Source organism: Crinia signifera, chromosome 1 (assembly GCF_055691185.1).
Source record: "Crinia signifera chromosome 1, ASM5569118v1, whole genome shotgun sequence".
NCBI classification, from domain to species: domain Eukaryota; kingdom Metazoa; phylum Chordata; class Amphibia; order Anura; family Myobatrachidae; genus Crinia; species Crinia signifera.
In genome coordinates, this window is record NC_139217.1 from 300,363,060 (window position 1) to 300,383,704 (window position 20,645).

A 20,645-nucleotide genomic window follows, 5' to 3' on the forward strand; every position below is an offset into this window, starting at 1 on the left:
CCCTCCATACATATAATGCTATATATACCTATATCAGTGTTGCCACTCTGATTGTGACAAGGACAAGTTACTATTAATCTAGTAGGTAAAAATAAACAATAATGTCTTCTTTATTACTATCATATTGTAATGACGACACAAGATAAATGATTTATTTTAATATAATATATACAATAAACTATTAATCCTCACTTTATTTTATTAAGATGATGGCAAACAAGACTATGTTTATTGTCACCTCCTGCTATATTAATAGCCCCTAATCCTAAAAAAAACTATGGTTAATTGTATTCATTATTATAATGCCCCACTTAAGCACACACCTGGTCACTGTCCCCCCACCCATGCACTCACACAGAAGATGTCCCTTCCCTCCAATGCACAGTAGCATTCATCAACATGCTGTATATCTGTAGAGACGCTGCCTTATTTTCCAGGAATCTCCCTTGATACCCATCATTTTGGACCAGCTAAATTACTATCAGGGGCTTGAGATGAGACCACACACATGTACACTTACACAAACTGAGTCAAAATTCACATTATGACACACAGATTAAGGATTTTGCCACATGGATTGAGCCAAAATATACATTATACCAACCGGATTGAGCCAAAATTCACAATATGCTTCACAAACAGGGACATTGCGCAGCAAAGGCGTTTACACCATAATGCCCATTACATGTTAAGCCACACACCATAATTTCCTTTATGTATTATGCCAAACACCATAATGCCTATTAAAAATTATGCTACACAAGTGCTGCTTACCTACAGTATGTGCTCATTGCCAGAGGTTCCCTGCTCATTGCCATGTGGGATTACATGTTCATTGCCATGGGGGAATACATGCTCGCGGTAACTGGGGGACAGCCGCCACAGGGCAGAAGTGACAGCCATTGACAGCCGGGCAGAGAGTGAGAGGTCTGCCCGGCTGTATTCAGAGCACTGCAGGTCTTGGCTATTTGAAATAATACCCTTTTCACACCAGAAAATGTAGGGATTTACCCGGGAATATGGTCCCAGGATCATGTAGGGACATTCCTGGGCTGGCCCCTTTTACAATAGCCTAGTCCCTGCATTTTCTCGTGTGAAGGGGAGAGAAAACCACCCCCATCTCCCCCCCTTTAACCAGCTATATTGTTTAATCGACTATATCTTCAGAACCAACTAACCCGTATCATATTGAAAAACTTTTAAGTGGGCTACGAATGATTTTGGTCCCATTAAACTGGTTCCAGATTAATCTGGTCCTGACTAAGCTCCTTTTGCGAAGTGTACACTGACCGATACCCTCAGTGTGTGACTCCTTCTTCCCTTCCCCATTGATACATTGCATTTTGATTTGTGTATAGCATAATTGTCAGGTCAAGTGAACACCAGTCTCCACTGGGCTCGCTCGCTCGCTCCAAGTCACGGTGTGTGATGTCTGCACCGCAGCTTGTAGATCCCAGAGCAGACAGGAAGACATGTGGCGCTGTATCACACACGCCGCAGCCCGCCGAGCTCTGTGTATCACAGCCGCTACCGACTTTCCTTCTAACAGCGGATGGGGTACTGGCAAAGGAGTGCCAGTCCTCGCCAGTCACCACCCGCATAGAAGGCACTTAGCCCTCAGTGATTCACTGCTGATCTAGTATTGGCTACTATACTGTCAGATCAGGATGTGTCATTGAACCCCTGGTATATCGTGACCACTTAGCCACCAATATTAATGCTCTGCTTTATTTCTCCTCCTCAGGCAGGGTTAGTGAATTGGTATAGATAGTGGCAGCTCTATCCAATCACATACCCTGCGGGAGGCAACCATCACTGTGCAAAAAGGACGCATTCTAGCTAAGAAGCTATTTAGCAAATTAGATCAGGATCATTAACCCTGAATCCAGGTAGCAGGCACTTAACCAGCCACATATACACAAATCAATTTCCTGACAAGCTATTGAGTGAAGTGTTAAGCACTCATATATATTATAAAGTATCAATTTGCTTGTCAGCATTGCTTATTGGCAATGTTACATGATATAAAATACAGATAGGGGATCATATGGGTTTTGGGCCACACTGAGCGAGGATAAATTCTTTATCCTTTTTATTACACTGTCTGTGTTATATGTTTTCACTGTATGTCGATATTTTGCTTCTTTTAAAAAAAAATCTAATAAAGGTTAAAATTTACGTTAAAAACTCTGTACTTTGAGGTGCACCACACAGAGACATTCTTATCTTTTTTCCTTGACAAATCCTTCTTCCATGTCCAGTGGTAGCACACCCTTCAGAAATTATAATTGCAAATATCCATATTAATTGTACTGAGGGTCCACCAAGTATATTTACTGTACAAATCCTGTGCGACTGACCTCTCCCATTCCCCTGTCCCTGTTCCTGCCCTCAAATAACAATAACAGCCATGAAATTACATTTCAGAAATAAAAAAATTGGTTTACCCGCAAGATCTCTGGAACCAATTAACCCATATGAACCAGCCTGGTATCAGATTGAAGGCCCAGCGATTTGGGTTTGAATGAGATCAACCTCGAGCTCCTGTGATGCTGGGGGGGAATGGCAGCCGTCTGAACTGGGTGTGGGTCAGAATTAGCGGGTCCCATGTTATCCTATGGGGAAAACGTTCCAGCTTTGCCCAGTGGTATCTCCGGTTCCCATGGAATTTGGAGAGTGGGCTGTAGCTCCATCAGGCCCATTCTTAATCTGGCCCTGGATTTATAACCTCTCCTACAGACCATCTATAATGTTAATATAGTGTTAATTATTGATACTGTATTGTATGCACAATCCACCATTCAGACTTACTGTATATGTCCAAAGCCTAAAAATTTATGTTTTTGCACTAATTTATGCTTCTGCTCCCCCAGGCTGTCAGACTTGCATCACTGCAGCACACAGCAGGGGGCCTGGATTGTGTAATGGAATAGAACGATATAAAAAAAATCCATTCAGTTTATGCGGGCTGGCCCCACCACCGTATCTAATGGCTTACTATGATAGCTGGCCCTACTGTATATGTCTACAGGTTTTTACATCTTATTATACCCTACTCATGGGCTGACCCAGTCTGTCTGAAATTAAGTATGAAGACCCCTCAATCTAGAAATCATGTATTTGCCCCTGTGTGGTGTGTATACCCCATAACTTTCAACCCCTCTGACTTCCAAAATGCATAAAACTTAAAAAATTACTAAAAAGATCCAGTGGAAAAAAACTATAATATCTATCTATCTATCTATCTATCTATCTATCTATCTAATTGTTAATTTGCACAATTGGATATACTCAACAACTACTAAATCAATTTTGATGAGATTTTCACTGAAATGTTCTTTGAAATCCTCTGAGTAACAAAGGCTATAGCTGGGTAGGCACAAGACCATTAGTACCAACAAATTCATTAATCATCCAGAGTGTAAACACTATAGGCCAATGCACACAATACCACACAACGGATTGGATAGGATGTCATACACATGCGATTTTGGCTAATTTCACCTGATGTATCGTCCTGATCCATCGGAATTGGGTGAAACTGGCTCATATCTGATAAGTATGGTGGGCCTTAATACAAGCTATGAATCATCTTGCTGTCATGTTAATTGGCTAATTAGTGGTCAAAATCATTAAGGTGTTGAATCGTCTCTTTTGTCATGCCACAGAGCAGGAAATGCGGGTTCAGAGCCACACATTGGTAATAGATTGAGGGCAGGAGGGCAAGGCGAAGTGGGAAAAATTTAAAAGTTCAATACTGAAAGCAACAGAACTTTGTGTCAAATGAGTTAGGAAAAACACAAGGAAAAGGAAGCCATTGTGGTTTGCGAAAGATGTAGCGAGTATTGTGAAAGCAAAAAAGTTGGCCTTTAAGAAATATAAGCAGACGCAGAATGAGGACAAAGTGGTGTTGTTGGACAGAAGGAGGCTAAGAAGGTAATCAGATGTGCAAAAGCACAGGCTGAGGAGAAAATGGCCCAGTCAGTGTGTAAAAGGGGGGGGGGGGCAGGGGGGGGGGGGGAAACATCTAGGTATATACAGTAAGTGAAAGGATAAAAACTAAAAGTGGAATAATAAGACTAAAGACAGAGAGTGGAAGTCTTCTTGAGAGGGACAATGTAATAGCAGATCATATTAATAATTTTTTCTGCTTAGTGTTCACTGCTGAAAGAGAGGGTAGAATATCTCAAAACTAGCAATTTACAGGATCCGAAACAGCATGGGGAAAGATCATGTCAAACAAAATTGACTTTATTGACTGGGTGACTAAAGTAATAGATGAAGGTGGGGCTGTAGATGTAGCTTATCTAGACTTTAGTAAGACTTTTGACAATGTCCCACATCACAGACTATTAAATAAACTTGAAAGCTTGGGATTGGATTTTAAGATAGTTGAATGGATAAAAGCGTGGTTGCAGGACAGAAAACAGAGAGTTGTAGTAAACGGAGTACAGTCAAAGGAGGGAAAGGATACAAGTGGGGTACCCCAGAGATCTGTGCTAGGACTAGTGCTTTTTAATATCTTTATTGGTGATATTGCAAATGGAATTGAGTGTAAAATGTGCCTTTTTGCAGATGACACAAAGGTATGCAACAGGGTAGACACACCAGGAGGGGTAAAATAAATTATTGATGATCTAGGTAGATTAGAAGAATGGTCAAGAGCATGGCAACTACAGTTTAATGCCAAAAAATGGAAAATCATTCACTTGTGTCTCAAAAATCCAAAGACGAAATATAGTATAAATGGCACTATAATGGAAACTACTGAGGAAGAGAGGACTCTAGGTGTCAGTATTTCAGGGGACTTAAAGGCAAGTACAGTAGGTAATGTAACAAAGCAATGAAGAAGGCAAGTCAGATGCTTGGTTGCATAGGGAGAGGTATCAGCAGTAGAAAGAAATAAGTAATAATGCCACTGTATAGGTCATTCATACGACCTCATCAAGATTACTGTGTTCAGTTCTAGAGGCCATATCTCCAAAAGGATATAAATACATTAGAGACTGTACAAAGAAGGGCAACTAAAATGGTGCATGGCCTACATCACAAAACGTACCAGGAAAGACTAAAATATCTTAATATATATACTTTGGAGCAGAGAAGGGAAAGGGGGAACATGATAGAAACTTTTTAAATATATCAAGGGCTTTAACAAGGTGCAGGTGGGAGACATTCTTCACAGGAAGAGGAGCAGCAGAACAAGAGGACATGCACTGACACTAGAGGGAGGAAGATTCAGGGGAAATTTGAGGAAGAAATACTTCACAGAAATAGTAGAAGATAAGTGGAATAGCCTCCCATCAGAGGGGGGTAGAGGCAAATACAGTAGAGCAATTTAAACATGCTTGGGATAGTCATATTGATATCCTTACAAAAAAATAAGGATCAAATAAGATTTGAGGTAACATGTTTAAAAAAGGGGCAGACTAGATGGGCCAAGTGGTTCTTATCTGCCCTCAAATTCTGTGTTTCTATGTAAGGCACACATGGGAAATAGGGCACATAATAACTTAGCACCCCCTGTCCTTTTTTATTTTATATTTTATTTTATTCAAGAGCAGCAACACAGTGTGCAAAGGTGTATGCTGTTATGGTGGATGGAGGAGACAAGGGGGCACCAGTCATCCTTGTAATGATTTTATTTATTTTCTGTTTGTGTTCTCACATTTACTACTACTGACTCTCTGCTGCACCACCCACATTATTGATAAATATACTTAGGGGTTAAGGTGGAGGGGGCAGGGGGGAATTGAGTTCTACCACCTGTAATAATAAGGGAAACTAGTTCCAGCTCCACCACAGCCCTGCACAGTAATTCCAACAGAAATCCTGTGAAGTAAAAAATATGAGAAGGCTCTGTGCATAATAAAGAGAAGGTGAGAGGGGTCTGGAGGGAAACAGAGAGGTGGGGAAGCTGCTGGAGGGACACTGGGCATGAATCTGCTGGAGGAACATGGAGTGACAGAGGCAGATATATGTATAAGGGGCACAACTTTGGGCACAACTATTGTGGCCATTACTCATACAAGGGGCACTACTATGGGAATTATGTGTAAGGGGCACTATTACTGTGGACATTTTATGTAAGGGGTATTACTGATGTGGGTATTATGTGTATAAGCACCACTACTCCTCTGGGCATAATGTGTTAGGGGCTCTACTACTGTGGACATAGTGTAGAAGCAACAACTACTACTGTGTGGCAAACATGTATAATGAGTACTACTGTGTAGTGTAACATGAATAAGGGACACTACTGACTGACGCAATGTGAATAATGGCCACTACTGTGTGTCATAACATGAATAAAGGAAACTACTATGTGTTGTAATATAAATCAGGGGCACTACATGTTGTTTAAAGTGTATATGATTGTGCTACTGTGTGGTATAATATGAATTGTGGGTACAATTGTGTGACCACACCCCTCCTTGTAAGAGCACTGTCCCTTTATAAAGTATGGGAGTTAGGGCACAAATGTTTAGTTTGCAGGGGGGTTCTGAAAAATGTGGCACTGGCCCAGGCTCCACCTAATGGGGGGGGGGGGGGGGCAGTGTCCAAGAAAATTAGTTCCACCACCACCTCTCCATGACCACTTTAAGCCCTGCATATACTGTAAAGATCTTTTCTCATTATTTTATTTAAAAAAATTGATCTCCAGAAATATTTTTGTTAATGAGGAATCATCCCTTACTCACAATTAGGCAATATGTCAATATATGATGGTAATAATTGGGAAGAAAAAAGGGGGATGGGGGGAGTAGGCCTGGGGCACAGGATTAATTTGTCGTGGATGGTGAAGGCATGCTCCATACAACACAATAAATGAATAATTCTGTGTATGGTTGAGGAGGTGCTCCCTGGGAGTAAGGTAAGTCGATTCAAATTGAGTCATTCCGATTGAGAAAGCCATACGTGAAACGTACGTCTCGGAAACACAGGTCCCCGCTGTGCACAAGCGGGCACCTCCCTGCCTTACCTGCTATAGACATCCAGATCCCGCAAGAGCTATCCTGCTACTGTGCTGATTGTGCTGACTTCGCGATTCTATCCACCGCAAACACCACAGCTGCAACAGCCGTCTCCCCCCCCCCCCCCCCCTCACAGCCGGCTCACGCTGACTGCATTTCCCAGGCCGGAGGAGACCGGTGAGACCAGCTCTATCCACCAGATTCACGGAGATCACTGGCTGGCAGCAGATCCCTGTTTGCATTGTGATACCTGACGCTCGGTCATTCAAGCACCTCTCCTGCCAGAATACACCATATGAAAGCTGACCCCCGCTTCTGACAAGCCGGCCTCCGCAGATAAGTGTATCCACACCAGGCAATCTGATAGATTGTACATTACAAATCCCGGTCTGTGAGTTCAGCAGCCACTGCGGTATCCACACCTGGCAATCTGCCAAATTGTACATCACAAATCCCGGTCTGTGAGTTCAGCAGCCATTGCGGCATTTATCTTGTAAACTATTACTGTGATTATTCCCTCACCCTCTTGTTGTCTCCTCCATATATAAACATCATTGTTTAAATTATACTGCGGCATAGGGCAATTACGCCAGCCATTGACTAAGCATAATTATACATAGACAGGAGATCAGCACCCACATTAAATGCCTTGCACACTGCTCATACAAGCCGGCTTTCGCAGATATGTGCACCCACACCAGGCAATCTGCCAGATTGTACATTATAAATCCCGGTCTGTGAGTTCAGCAGCCATTTTCGGTATCCACACCTGGCAATCTGCCAGATTGTACATCGCAAATCCCGGTCTGTGAATCCAGCAGCCATTGCGGCATCCACACCTGGCAATCTGCCATATTGTACATCGCAAATCCCGGCCTGTGAGTTCAGCAGCCATTGCGGCATTTATCTTGTAACTTATTACTGTGATTATTTCCTTACCCTCTTGTTGTCTCCTCCATATATAAACATCATTGTTTAAATTATACTGCGGCATTAGGCAATTACTCCAGTCACTGACCAAGTATAATTATATTATATATGGACCGGAGATCAGCACCTACATCAAATGCCTTGCATACTGCTCATACAGTTATTCTCCAACTAATTGCAGGTTTCTAAAAATAGGGATCATATCAATGCTGCATCCCACAAGTGGTTAACTTATTTCTCTTCTGTCCCTTCTCTTTTTTGACCTATTTTGCACGGCATCCCAGTGGTGTACCTTTGAACCTAAGTTGCTGTCCCTGCAATGCCATTTTCTGACAACAGGGACTAAAACTAGGGACATTTGAGGACTACATGCCTAAACGAACTCAAACACTTACTTCCTTCAATACTTCACTACCAGGGTGTTATCGCTCACCCGTTGTCCACTACAGGTATCACTGTACACAACGGGCAGCAGCATACACCAGGAACTATGGTGACTGGTATCTTACCTATCAATACTAACTATTGGTTCTCTCATTCCCAGAGGCCCAAATTGTGACCCTGCACTGTTCCATATACAACAAGGTCGATTTGGTTACCCGTGGCAACAGCAGAAACCTTCTTGTCTCTCTACTCCTATACTTGTGACGCTCTCGGGGTCCGCTCAACTACGCATTCACTGAATACCCTCACATGCGTAGGCAGCAGCCACTCCCTGAGCAAACACCCATCCCAAGTATTTCATTTACTTCTTAAATATCTCCCACCTTACCACCAAAATTCTTAAGCAGCTACAATGTATTGATTGGATGTCACTGCATACAATGTCAAAATAGATCACTTTTAAGCAATTTGAGGCTAGTTGTCTGTATTACCAGTGGAGACTATATATTCTTACCCGAAAAGGTTTAAGTCATATCTCTCCATAAACTTTGACTTCCAGACAACAGGGAAAGCTTATATTTCACAGCTTTCTCACCAGTAAATACAGGGCCGGCGCCACCACTAGGCAGCTCTAGGCATTTGCCTAGGGCGCCGGCCACTGGAGGGCGGTAGTCCAGAGCTAAGAACCCCCCCTGGATGTAGGTGAGCGGCTAAGCTCCCCCACCACCCCCCAGCAACATCGTCGGCTGCCGAATCCGATGCATCACACCCTAGGCTCCCCTGTCACTTCCAACAAGTTCAACCCACCCGCCCAACGCTGCTGTGGAGAGACGCTCAGACGCGGCACCCAGCAGGTGAGCGGCTTCCCCCCACTCCCAGCAAACTCAGCGGCTGCCGCCGCATCACTACCCGACCCCTGCCCAACGCCGCTGTGGATCGACGTGGCAGGCACCCGGCAGGTGAGCGGCTTCCCCCCTACCCCCAGCAAACTCGGCTGCTGCCGCTGCACCACTCCCGCCCCCCCCCCCCCCTGGAGCGATCGCATCCTCCACCCCCCCTTTCACGGCGGGCACATCATCCCCCCCCCCGGTAACAGCATGACGGTGGGCACCGGGGCGACCCCCCGCCTGGGGCGCTCCGGTGCCTAGCACCGGCCCTGAGTAAATATCTCCCACATTAACACTGTACTAGAAGGCTGTGCCCCACCCGGGAGATTTCTTCATATCCTATCTTGGATATTTTTGTTTGAATATATGATAGTAGCCAGAGCTCTATAATTTTAGTATGCAGTACATTATTTCTCACAGTACACACATGCCCCCACTGTTACCATAGAAAATCTAACTAAAGGAGCCCATACACGGTCCGTTGTGTATGGCTCCGTTTTGTACTATGCGATGCGCGATCCCGCGCATCACATAGTATGGTACAAAAAGTATGTGCTGCACATACTTTTTGTACTAGCTATACATCGGATCGCAGTGCATGCACACTGCATGCACTAGGTATGCGATCCGATCCGATGTGTGCTGTTTAAGCACACAACGGATCCGATTAACGGACCGTGTATGGGGGGCTTAAGATGGGGGTGCTATATCACATGGGATATTGGTATGGTCAACCAATCACATTCCATCTATTATCTTTTAGAAGGTGCAGTAATACCTTTTAGGTAACTCTGAGCTGTTCAATGCAACTCGGAATCGACGTTTTCCGTATATTTAATAATATTGTAAGACAAATTCAAACACGGGGGAAATTTACTAAGATGTCTATTCTACTTCACATGTGATGTTGCTATGGGCAACCAATCAGATCCTGTCTACTATCTTCTAGAGGCTGCTAAATAAATAAGAAGTAGATTCTGATTGGTTGCCCATAGCAACATCACATGTGAAGTAGAATACACATCTTAGTAAATTTCCCCCACAGTCTTTAATTATCTAAGTGCTTGGGTCAGAACTTAGCAGGATTTGATTCACATTGATAGCAATAAGAGTATGGTCAGTAAACATTTAAAACATTTCTTCATAATTTTTTCCACAGCAGCTCAATGCAGAATCTGTTCTCATGAGCGATTTATAAGCAATATTTCCTCAGTGGAATATTGTTGCCAATCATCACTCTATGTTGAGCGTTTTCCTGAATACTTTGAGGTTTGACATACGGAAACAAAAAGGAGTGAATATGCTGTGTGTGCCAGGGTAATATTTAAACCTTCAGTATATATTAAGGAGGACAGAAAAGAGTGCCTTTTCTTGGTGCACCTAGAGAAATAATACTTAGTAAAACATCACTTTTATTGAGTTCATTTAAAATAGTTGCGAAGATATAAAAAGGACTGGACAACACATAAGACAACAAATAGTGATTTTTAAAAAGGATAAGAATCCTCACCTAGCGGGACCCCACTACCCGTTATCACCGTTATTTATTTATAATAGATATAGTGTGGCACGGAAGACTTGTTTATATTACCAAAGTCATGTAATGTGGATAAGTCAGGTTTGTAACTTTATCATATACAATGTATCACAATAGTCCTGAGGCTCACTTAGTGCAGCCACCAGCACGCGCTTGAACACGGATGTGATGCCGTTTCAGCGCTGCTGTTAGGCTTGCTGGAGCCAGTAGTTCCACAACCTGCGTTCCAACCGCAGAGCTGAGTCTGAGGTGTGCCTGTGTGCACTCCCTCGCTCATGTGGATCTAGAACAGGCAGGGACACACACGGCTCTGGCGCCAGAGACCGTGTCAGTGTACTGATTGGGGACCGTGTCCAACGGAAACCCCAATGTAGCCAACAACAAATATATATACAGTTTGTAAGTGGGGAGGGGAAAGTGGGGTATTAGACACACTAGGTGTGTAGTTTTTCTCAGCAGACTTGTTCAGATGCATAAAAAAATATATATATATATATATATATATATATATATATATAACGTGATACAATTGGGTGGCACTCACGGACGGATAAATGAAGACAACTGGGACCGTAATGTGGTCAACGTTTCAGTGCCCTGTGCACTTTTATCAAGAACGGTGGAATAACAAAAGCGTGTAACTTACCCAAATAAATAGACAGTGATACATCAGATGGTCAGACGCTGCTTCCGGACGCCGTCAGGGGAATCTGGCGCACAGGCTGCTGCGTCATCGCAATACACAGTGGGTTGCGTGGCAACCAATATAAACATTCGTGAACATCTCTAATGCATAAAATAAATAAGAATAAATTAGTGATTGGTGAATAAATATGTAACAAATGTGACTCTATCATAAACACGATCTAAAAGGTTATGTGAACCATTTAAAATACAATATCAGTTTTATATTTTACAGTGATGAGATATAAAAGAGAAGTGCACGCAAACATAGCATATATTTCAATTTAGTGTACCTGGACACCTCCCATGTGCCCTCTTTACCTCTGCGGACTGTTTACTAAAAATTTAAAGGTTGTCACTTGTACCCCCGGTGTTAGGGACCAAATTTGAATTATAAAGATTATAAACATTATAAGAAAGCATGCAAGCCTAAAGATTCATTAAGCCCACGTGGGGATAATGTTCCAAGTCGATCGATCCATGTCGATTCCAACTGTAACAATCTCTTGTTTCTGTCTCCTCCTCTCTTTAGAGGGGGCACATGATCTATAATGATGTATCGTATGGCAGTGATACTGTGCTTAGCCCGGGCAAAATGCCTAGCCACGGGCTGTTCACTGTCTCCTTTGAGTATGGCTGCCTTGATGGCTGATCTGTGTGCAGCCATCCTCTCTTTAAACTGGCATTCAGTTTTTCCTATATAAAACAGAAAACATGGACAAGAGATCATATATATAACGTATCGAGATGTACATGTCAGCCTATGATAGATGGGAATCTTTTTGCCTGTAAATGGGTGATTGAAATGTGTCCCTGTTTGCAGGTATCCACATGTGGTGCAGTTAGGGCATCTATAGCAACCCTTTTTGGGGGTGCCCAAGAATGTACCCTTTTGTGTTTTAACCATCTCGGTAATGTCATTGTGGACAAGATAATTTTTTTAATTTTTATTTCTGCGATAGGCTGGCATGAGTTTACGTTCTGTTAAGTATAGGTCTGGATCTGATTTTATAATGGGCCATATTTTTTTGGCTTTCTTTATAAGACCAGGTGATTGGTGATTATATGTATTTGCCCATATATGAGACTTGTTCTCCCTGTTAGGCTTGGATCTATTTATTAAGTTCAGTTGTTCAGGTGGAACGTTTAATGCTTTATTTTTCATCAAGTGAATGGTGTTTTTATCATATCCCCTCTCTAGAAATTTCTTGCACATTGTGTCTAATTCTTTAATAGCGGTCTCTCGGTTGCTGTTTATGCGCAGCACCCTTAAGAATTGGCTGTAAGGTAAAGCTTTCTTAAGGCTGGTAGGGTGAGCGCTGGAGGCTAACAAAATATTATTTCTATCTGTGGGTTTATGATATAAAGTGGTTTGTAATTGTTTGTCCTGTTTGGTGATGGTGACATCTAGATAGTTAACCACATTAGCACTGATGTGGTATGTAAATTTCACTGGACTTGATGTTAAATTATGGGTGTCGATGGTATTTTTAAATTCCTCTTCAGTGCCCTTCCAGAATATGAGAAGGTCATCAATATATCTGAAATAAGCCTGTATGTGGCCAGAAATCTTAAGATTAGAAAAAAAGATGTCATCCTCCACCATAAACATAAATGCATTGGAATATGAAGGGGCTACGCTAGATCCCATAGCTACCCCCGCTAGCTGTAAATAATAATTGCCGTTAAAGAAAAAATAATTTTTGGTGAGCACCATTTCTAACAACGCCATGAAAAAACCCAGATCTGGTCCTTTATATAAGGGATTGTTAGTAAGAAGCATTCTGATAGCCTGCAGTCCCAAATTGTGGGGGATGCAGGTGTACAGATTGCACACATCGATGGTACACATTAAACAATTGTCAGCTATCTCAGGGAATGATCTTATGGCTTGTAAAAGTACTGCTGTGTCTTTAAGGCATGATTGTCTAGCCTGTATAATCGGCTGCAGGTATCCATCTAAATATACCGAAATCGGTTGAAAGATGGAGCCCCTCGCCGATATAATTGGCCGGCCTGGGGGATTAATCATGCTTTTATGAATTTTCGGCAACGAATACAATATGGGCCGAATCGGAAATTCAGTAATAAGACATGCTTTAATTTGTTCAGTAATGTGTCCCTCCATAACCGCTTGTGAAATAAGAGTGTCCAGTTCCTTCTTAAAGGATAGGGTAGGATCAGCAGCGAGCTGTTTGTAAGTTTTTGTGTCCGCCAACTGTCTGTCAAGTTCATTTTTATAATCCAATAAATTCTGGACCACTATGGATCCTCCTTTGTCCGACTGGCGAATTATTATGTCCTTATAGGATGCCAGTTGTTTTAACGCTGTATGTTCTTCTGTGGATAAATTCCAATGTCGGGGTTTAAGATCTTGAGGATTCCTAGGAGTGTCTTGTTCCAATAATCTACTGAAGGTTTTCAGTGAGGCGTTGGTGCTGACAGGATCAAACTTTGACCTTGGCTTCAGAGGTAATAGATGCGCTGGTAATGTTTCTTTAATTGTTAAGGGAGGGTTTTTTCCAAAGTGTTCCTTTAGTCTTATTGACCTATTTAATTTATAAGTGTCCACTTTCCAGGTCAATGGATCAAATGGTGCTGTAGGGATAAAGGATAAACCTTTTTGCAGAATGGATGTTTCTACAGGGGTGAGCACCCTCGTGGATAAATTAAACACCAAGCTGTCAGATTCTTTAATTATTTCGCTTGTCTCCCCTTTCTGCCGCCTCTTGCTTTGCCCACCGCGGCGGGTCGCTCTGCGGCTGGGTCTGCTTTTTGAGCTCTGGTTTTTACCCCTAAAGGGATGGGACCAGAGTTATTTACTACATCGCTGTCACTGCCTGTGGATCCATATTCCGTGTTGTGTGTGGGGCGAATTCGTCGTCTGAACAGAGGTCTTTTATCTTCCCTAGGATATGATTCCCTAGGATCAGCCATCAAGGCAGCCATACTCAAAGGAGACAGTGAACAGCCCGTGGCTAGGCATTTTGCCCGGGCTAAGCACAGTATCACTGCCATACGATACATCATTATAGATCATGTGCCCCCTCTAAAGAGAGGAGGAGACAGAAACAAGAGATTGTTACAGTTGGAATCGACATGGATTGATCGACTTGGAACATTATCCCCACGTGGGCTTAATGAATCTTTAGGCTTGCATGCTTTCTTATAATGTTTATAATCTTTATAATTCAAATTTGGTCCCTAACACCGGGGGTACAAGTGACAACCTTACAGACAGGTCACATCACTGATCGACATAAATGTGGCTGACACCGCTAACCAAGTCCCGTCACTATGCAATAAGTTGTATGGCAGTAAATATGAAATTTTTAGTAAACAGTCCGCAGAGGTAAAGAGGGCACATGGGAGGTGTCCAGGTACACTAAATTGAAATATATGCTATGTTTGCGTGCACTTCTCTTTTATATCTCATCACTGTAAAATATAAAACTGATATTGTATTTTAAATGGTTCACATAACCTTTTAGATCGTGTTTATGATAGTCACATTTTTTACATATTTATTCACCAATCACTAATTTATTCTTATTTATTTTATGCATTAGAGATGTTCACGAATGTTTATATTGGTTGCCACGCAACCCACTGTGTATTGCGATGACGCAGCAGCCTGTGTGCCAGATTCCCCTGACGGCGTCCGGAAGCAGCGTCTGACCATCTGATGTATCACTGTCTATTTATTTGGGTAAGTTACACGCTTTTGTTATTCCACCGTTCTTGATAAAAGTGCACAGGGCACTGAAACGTTGACCACATTACGGTCCCAGTTGTCTTCATTTATCCGTCCGTGAGTGCCACCCAATTGTATCACGTTATATTTGGAAACCCGCCGTCAAAGCCAGTTTCCTTTTTGGAAGGCACCGGGCAAGGAACCAACTACAGCACTACGAGTGCCGGCCAGCCACACCAAGTATATATATATATATATATATATATATATATATATATTCACCGATTTTGCTCTGTAGAAAAATAAAGTTAACCCCCCCCCCCCCCCCAGGGTGGTAACTATTTACAGACAAGTTGCTACTTGTTAACAAAATTGTTTAATAATCCATATATACTATTCATCCGGAGGCGGATTGGCAATAGTAGTCCCAGGGAAGATTCCCTTATTTATTTATTTACTCCCAGATTATTGGACCGCCTGTGATTGGGAGAGGATAGAGTGTGACAGACTGGTGGTGTGAGCATATTAGGGGGTTGATAGTGGCAAGCTGGCAATTTGGGCATGTAAGGTGGTAACCTTTATTTTTCTAGGGCCACTTTTCATTCTTAATCCACCCATGCTATTAATGTTGCACATAATGGGTTTGAAGAGTGTAAAACAGATATTGCACGATGTATTAAGCTTCCCTGTGATGAAATGGAGAGTGATAAACAGCCAGCCAATCAACTCTTATCTGATTGAACAGAGCTGTTATAACTTGTAGGTGTGGGGAGGGAGTGTCATGGGCTTGTAGATTAAGGGTCTGGTACATGTGCCATTACTAATGATAACAGTTGCCACTGTGGATGGAGAAGCCATGGGCATAACTGCTTCAAATTTAAAACCATGCAGACTCTTGCATTAGCCTTATGGAAATTCACATAACATATTGGTAGTAAATCTGGCAAAAACGGCGAATTAAGTATAAGATGAGCTCTAAAAGGATAAAGGTAAGATATGTATAATAGAAAGAATAGGAAACAAAGAAAAAGAAATGCACCTGTAGAGCCCCTTCCCCTATCCACCACATTGTACTCAAGTCACGGCCGCCAAAGACCAAGGCCAGGCAGTGTAAAGTCATCAGTGGGCACACCACTAGTGCCCAATGATCACAGAGTACCCGGCGGAGTGGAGGAAACAGTAGCTGGACCTCCTGCCATTCTTCAGACCGACCCACACAGCCAAATAGTAATAGAGATAGGGATAGTATAGGCCCCAACACATACGGACTCAAAAAGCCAATGGGAAACAATCGTGCCTAGCCAATCATGGCTTGGTGCATTATGACTCTTCCCCCTCTCTTCCCCCTCTCAGCATCTAATATTGTATGCTGTCAATTGGGAGCAGTCAGTTTGTTGGTGTTGAGTGAGCAGAGAAGAGATTCAGAAAAGGAGAAGACACTGCGGCAGCAACAGACCCAGAGAACCCAGAAGTGGAGCCAGCCAACCTGGCTGCAATGCAAGAAGCTAAGGACTGGAGGGTGCTACAGTAGGAAGAAAAAAGAGCTTCCTACATACTGAGGAATATGAAGGTATGTGTTCTCATTACAAATCCGCTCGCATGATACTGAGGGGAATCAGCAGGAGGGGGGTGCATATTCGGTGTGGCACCATCTCAGGTGCTCGGTAAGCTGTTCGCAGCTTACCGAGCAAACCAGTATCAGGACCTTAGTCTCTTGGGGCGTTGATGCTGGACACACCCCCAGAGTGATGCAACAGGTATTCTTGTGAGGCCACATCCCTTTATATAGGACACGCCCCCTTTCCTGGGCAGGCGCACCATGAGAAATGGACAGCGTGCACCAGATGTCACCAGACACTGTGAAACCTCTGAGGCGCGGGTATTTAATCATATTGTATCATTATTTAAACACCTCAGTGCATATTATGTAATAATCCGAAGTATGCATCCTACATCTTTTCATGTTAATGTCTAAGCAAATAAAAAAAGTTTTACTAACTTTTACTTCCACAGTAATTAAACTCCTTTTATAATTCAGTAGCCCCATATTTTCCAATATCTAGGAATCAAATAGGGAAGAAAGCTAAAAATGCAATAATCCAATCAGACTCCGTGGTTAATATCCTTCTCTCACTTCTCTCATTTTTATTATTTCATAATAATTTCATTGGCGTATAAGGAACTTATAAGTGTTTTATGTTTGTTTTGTTCTGCCAGTAAAAAGCCAGAAACAGATTTATAAATTATTGCTGTTCATTTGTTGGACGAAACACATGGAAAAGTGTATCAGGTTATGAGAGCCGTGGGATTAAAATGAGGAGGTATCAAATGTTTTTTTTCTTCTCTTCTCTTTTATTGGATAAAACATGCCACATCTGCTTCCAGGTAAAAGACTGCTATTAATATGTCAGCCATAATAATGCCAAAAGAATGCCAACGATAGTTGTACCTCTAGCCAAAAAATCATTCAAAAGCCATCAAGATATTAGTTAAACATTCTAGTTAGGTCATAGATTTATTGTTTTCCGACCAATTATAGCAACAATATAAACGTACAATGAGTAACCTCTTTGAAGTAATGTTTATGAGTTTGGGAGCCAGAAATCTTTTGGCAGAGCTGGAAGAAGATTCAGTTTGGTAGTATTTACATGTAATATGTGTATCTGCATAGTGCTTCCTGAAATGTGTGTAGGCACGGTTTACAGTGTTTCTTGTGTTTTCCATCCCAGAAAAGTTTTGTATTATCATAAGATATTTCCAATAAGAATATGTTACACAATTTAATAATGTTGGCAAAGGAAGATAGAGACGAGAGATAACTTGCCGTTAGAATTGATCATCACATTAAAAATTAGAATGAATAAAAAGATGTCCAGTGTTTTGCAAAAGGTACTGGATTTGTTTGTTGCTATTGGAAACCTAATACAGGGGTTCCCAAACTTTTTCGAATCACGGCGCCCTAGAGCATCAAAATATTTTCAAGGCACCCCTAGGCCAAATGCTTCTTATCGAGAAATTCTGAAAAAAAAAAAAATTAAATGAAGTGCATTGTGTTTATATGTTACAGTTATTTGGTGAGGGACAGGATTTGCTTCTGTTTGTCCACATATGTTATGATTGGAAGCCACCAGCACTGGTTTTGCCTGGTACATTGACCATAAATAATATGAATTGATCTTGGTCCACCAACCCAAGGCACCCCTGCAAGTGTCCTGAGGCACCCCAGGGTGCCTAGGCACACAGTTTGGGAACCCCTGACCTAATACATTACAGAGTAATTACGGGGACAAAGGACCTTATTCAGGTTTAATTTGTCCCCCGCGCATTCGCATGGGGGACCTTTTTTTGAGACTGCACATGCGCATAGCTATTTATGGGCATGTACAGCCGCTGTGTGCAAGCAACCATGGTGAATAGATCATTAGCTGGGCATTTGCACACAACAGTGTGCCCGGGGGTCATGGGGCAGTGGGCTGGGGGATTCGCCCATGTTAACGCCCAGCATTTCCTGGGTGTTGCCATGAACACGCTGGGTGTTCTCATGGTAATTCCCTGATGATGCGGTACCTGAGGGGCGGGCAGCTGACATGAGTAGATATCAGCTGCCGTCCGCTTCCCACACAGGGCACCCCGCAGATCAGAGACACTACAAATCATTCAATGAGGGGGGACCATTGAATGATTTTGTCCCCGCACGCAAGGCTGCGAATGGATTATTATGCAAATAACCATTTGCATGCCTGCAGGGAATCGCAGCATGTGAGGGGGGCAGGCAGCTGTGTGGGCGGCGTCTGGTGCAAGTAAACCAGAATAACCTCCAAAGACTTTAAGTCAAGCAAATAGAAATTTGCATAGTTCCTGTGTGAAATACTAATTAAATGAAATGTCAACATTATTAGAGTTAATTACAAGGAAGATGGGACCATTGGCATTCATTGTTTACTGTATATGAATGTGTCCTCATGCATCTAAGCTCAATATGCCATGCAGCAGGAGACGCCTAGTGTGAGTGAGGCACAGGGTCCCGTGCATTTCTAATTGGACCAGATGTATCAAGCTTCAAAAAGTGATAAAGTGGACAGTGATATACAAGCAGCCAATCAGCTCCTACCTGTTATTTTTCAAATCCAGCCTGTGGCATGGCAGGTAGGAGCTGATTGGCTGGCTTTTTATCACTCTCTGTTTTATCACTTTTGAAGCTTGATACATCTGGCCCATTGTGTGTCTTTTTTGTGGGTGCACAAGGAGACTGTGCTGATAAATTTGATATGTAACACTGTGTGACTGAGTCTGTATATGGAGCACAATCAAACTTGTTTTGGAAAAAAGATGTGACTGCTACATTGTAGCAATCTGTATATAGATCCAGAACCTCAATCGCGTACAAATATATATGGCCCCCATCCACTACATATCTGAAGCTACAAATCTCTTCAGATTTAACTTGAACTCTCCCAGGAATCTGATCTGACCCTGAACAGACCTATGCTAAACCCCTGACAGCTTTAGATCAGATAGATTGTCAGATGGATATGGGACTCAGCCACGTCTGATCTGAGGAAGCTCAGATGTGGCCTTTTTTCTTCAGATCGGTCTGTCAGATTCATCTGAAGAAAACAGGCCAAATCTGACTAGTGGATGGGGGCCTTAACCAGTGGTGGCTCCTACCTTTTTGGTGAGGGGGCTGCTTCTGGCCGCAGGCACTACCCTCCCCCTGTCGCCACTGCCGCTCTCCTCCCATCCCCGGTGCCGCTCTCCTCACGTCCTCGGCACCTGTCCTATGATGACAGGCGCCGGGACTGGCGCATGCACAGTACAAACATATGTACTGCACATGGGCCAACTTCTATGGGCTGCTTCGGCAACAGCCCATAGAAGCTTGGTCCTGGCGACTGTATGATATGAATGACAGGCACCGGGCCACCGCGTGCGCAGTACCGATATAGGTACTAAGCATGAACAATTGCTGATTAGGCCCGGCAGCCTGCAGAAAGGCATCCCGGAGGGAGGGAACACAACACCTCCTAATGGAACTGCCTTTGTGACTGGCAGGTCGGACTTCCAATAGGAAGTCAGTGCCAGTCACAGTGAAGCCAGTGCAGTCTCACAGACTGCATCTGGCTTCACTACAGTGGCAGATTTTACCTGGGGGGCTGCAGCCCTGCAGCCCATAGGTAAAAACCGCCACTGGCCTTAACACATCAAATTAATTAGCAATCACCTGGTGCAAAGACACCTGCACATTGGAGAGATGATATATGAGGACACATTTGTAATGAAATCTTTTGGAATAAAGCTTGTGTTTGAACTTTTTTTTTTAAGCGGTGTGGGTCATTAGGTCGACAGTGTCTGGGTCAACAGTCATTAGGTTGACCACTTTAGGTCAACAGGCAATAGGTCCACACATGAAAAAGGTCATCTGGCATGAGTTTTGGTACTTGTGTATTATCACGGCGCCCACCTTTTCCATCGTAGGGCATTGTACAACCAAAAAATGTCATTGCATCGCATCGACATAACATGCGATGCGACGCGTTTGGACCTGATTTTTAATC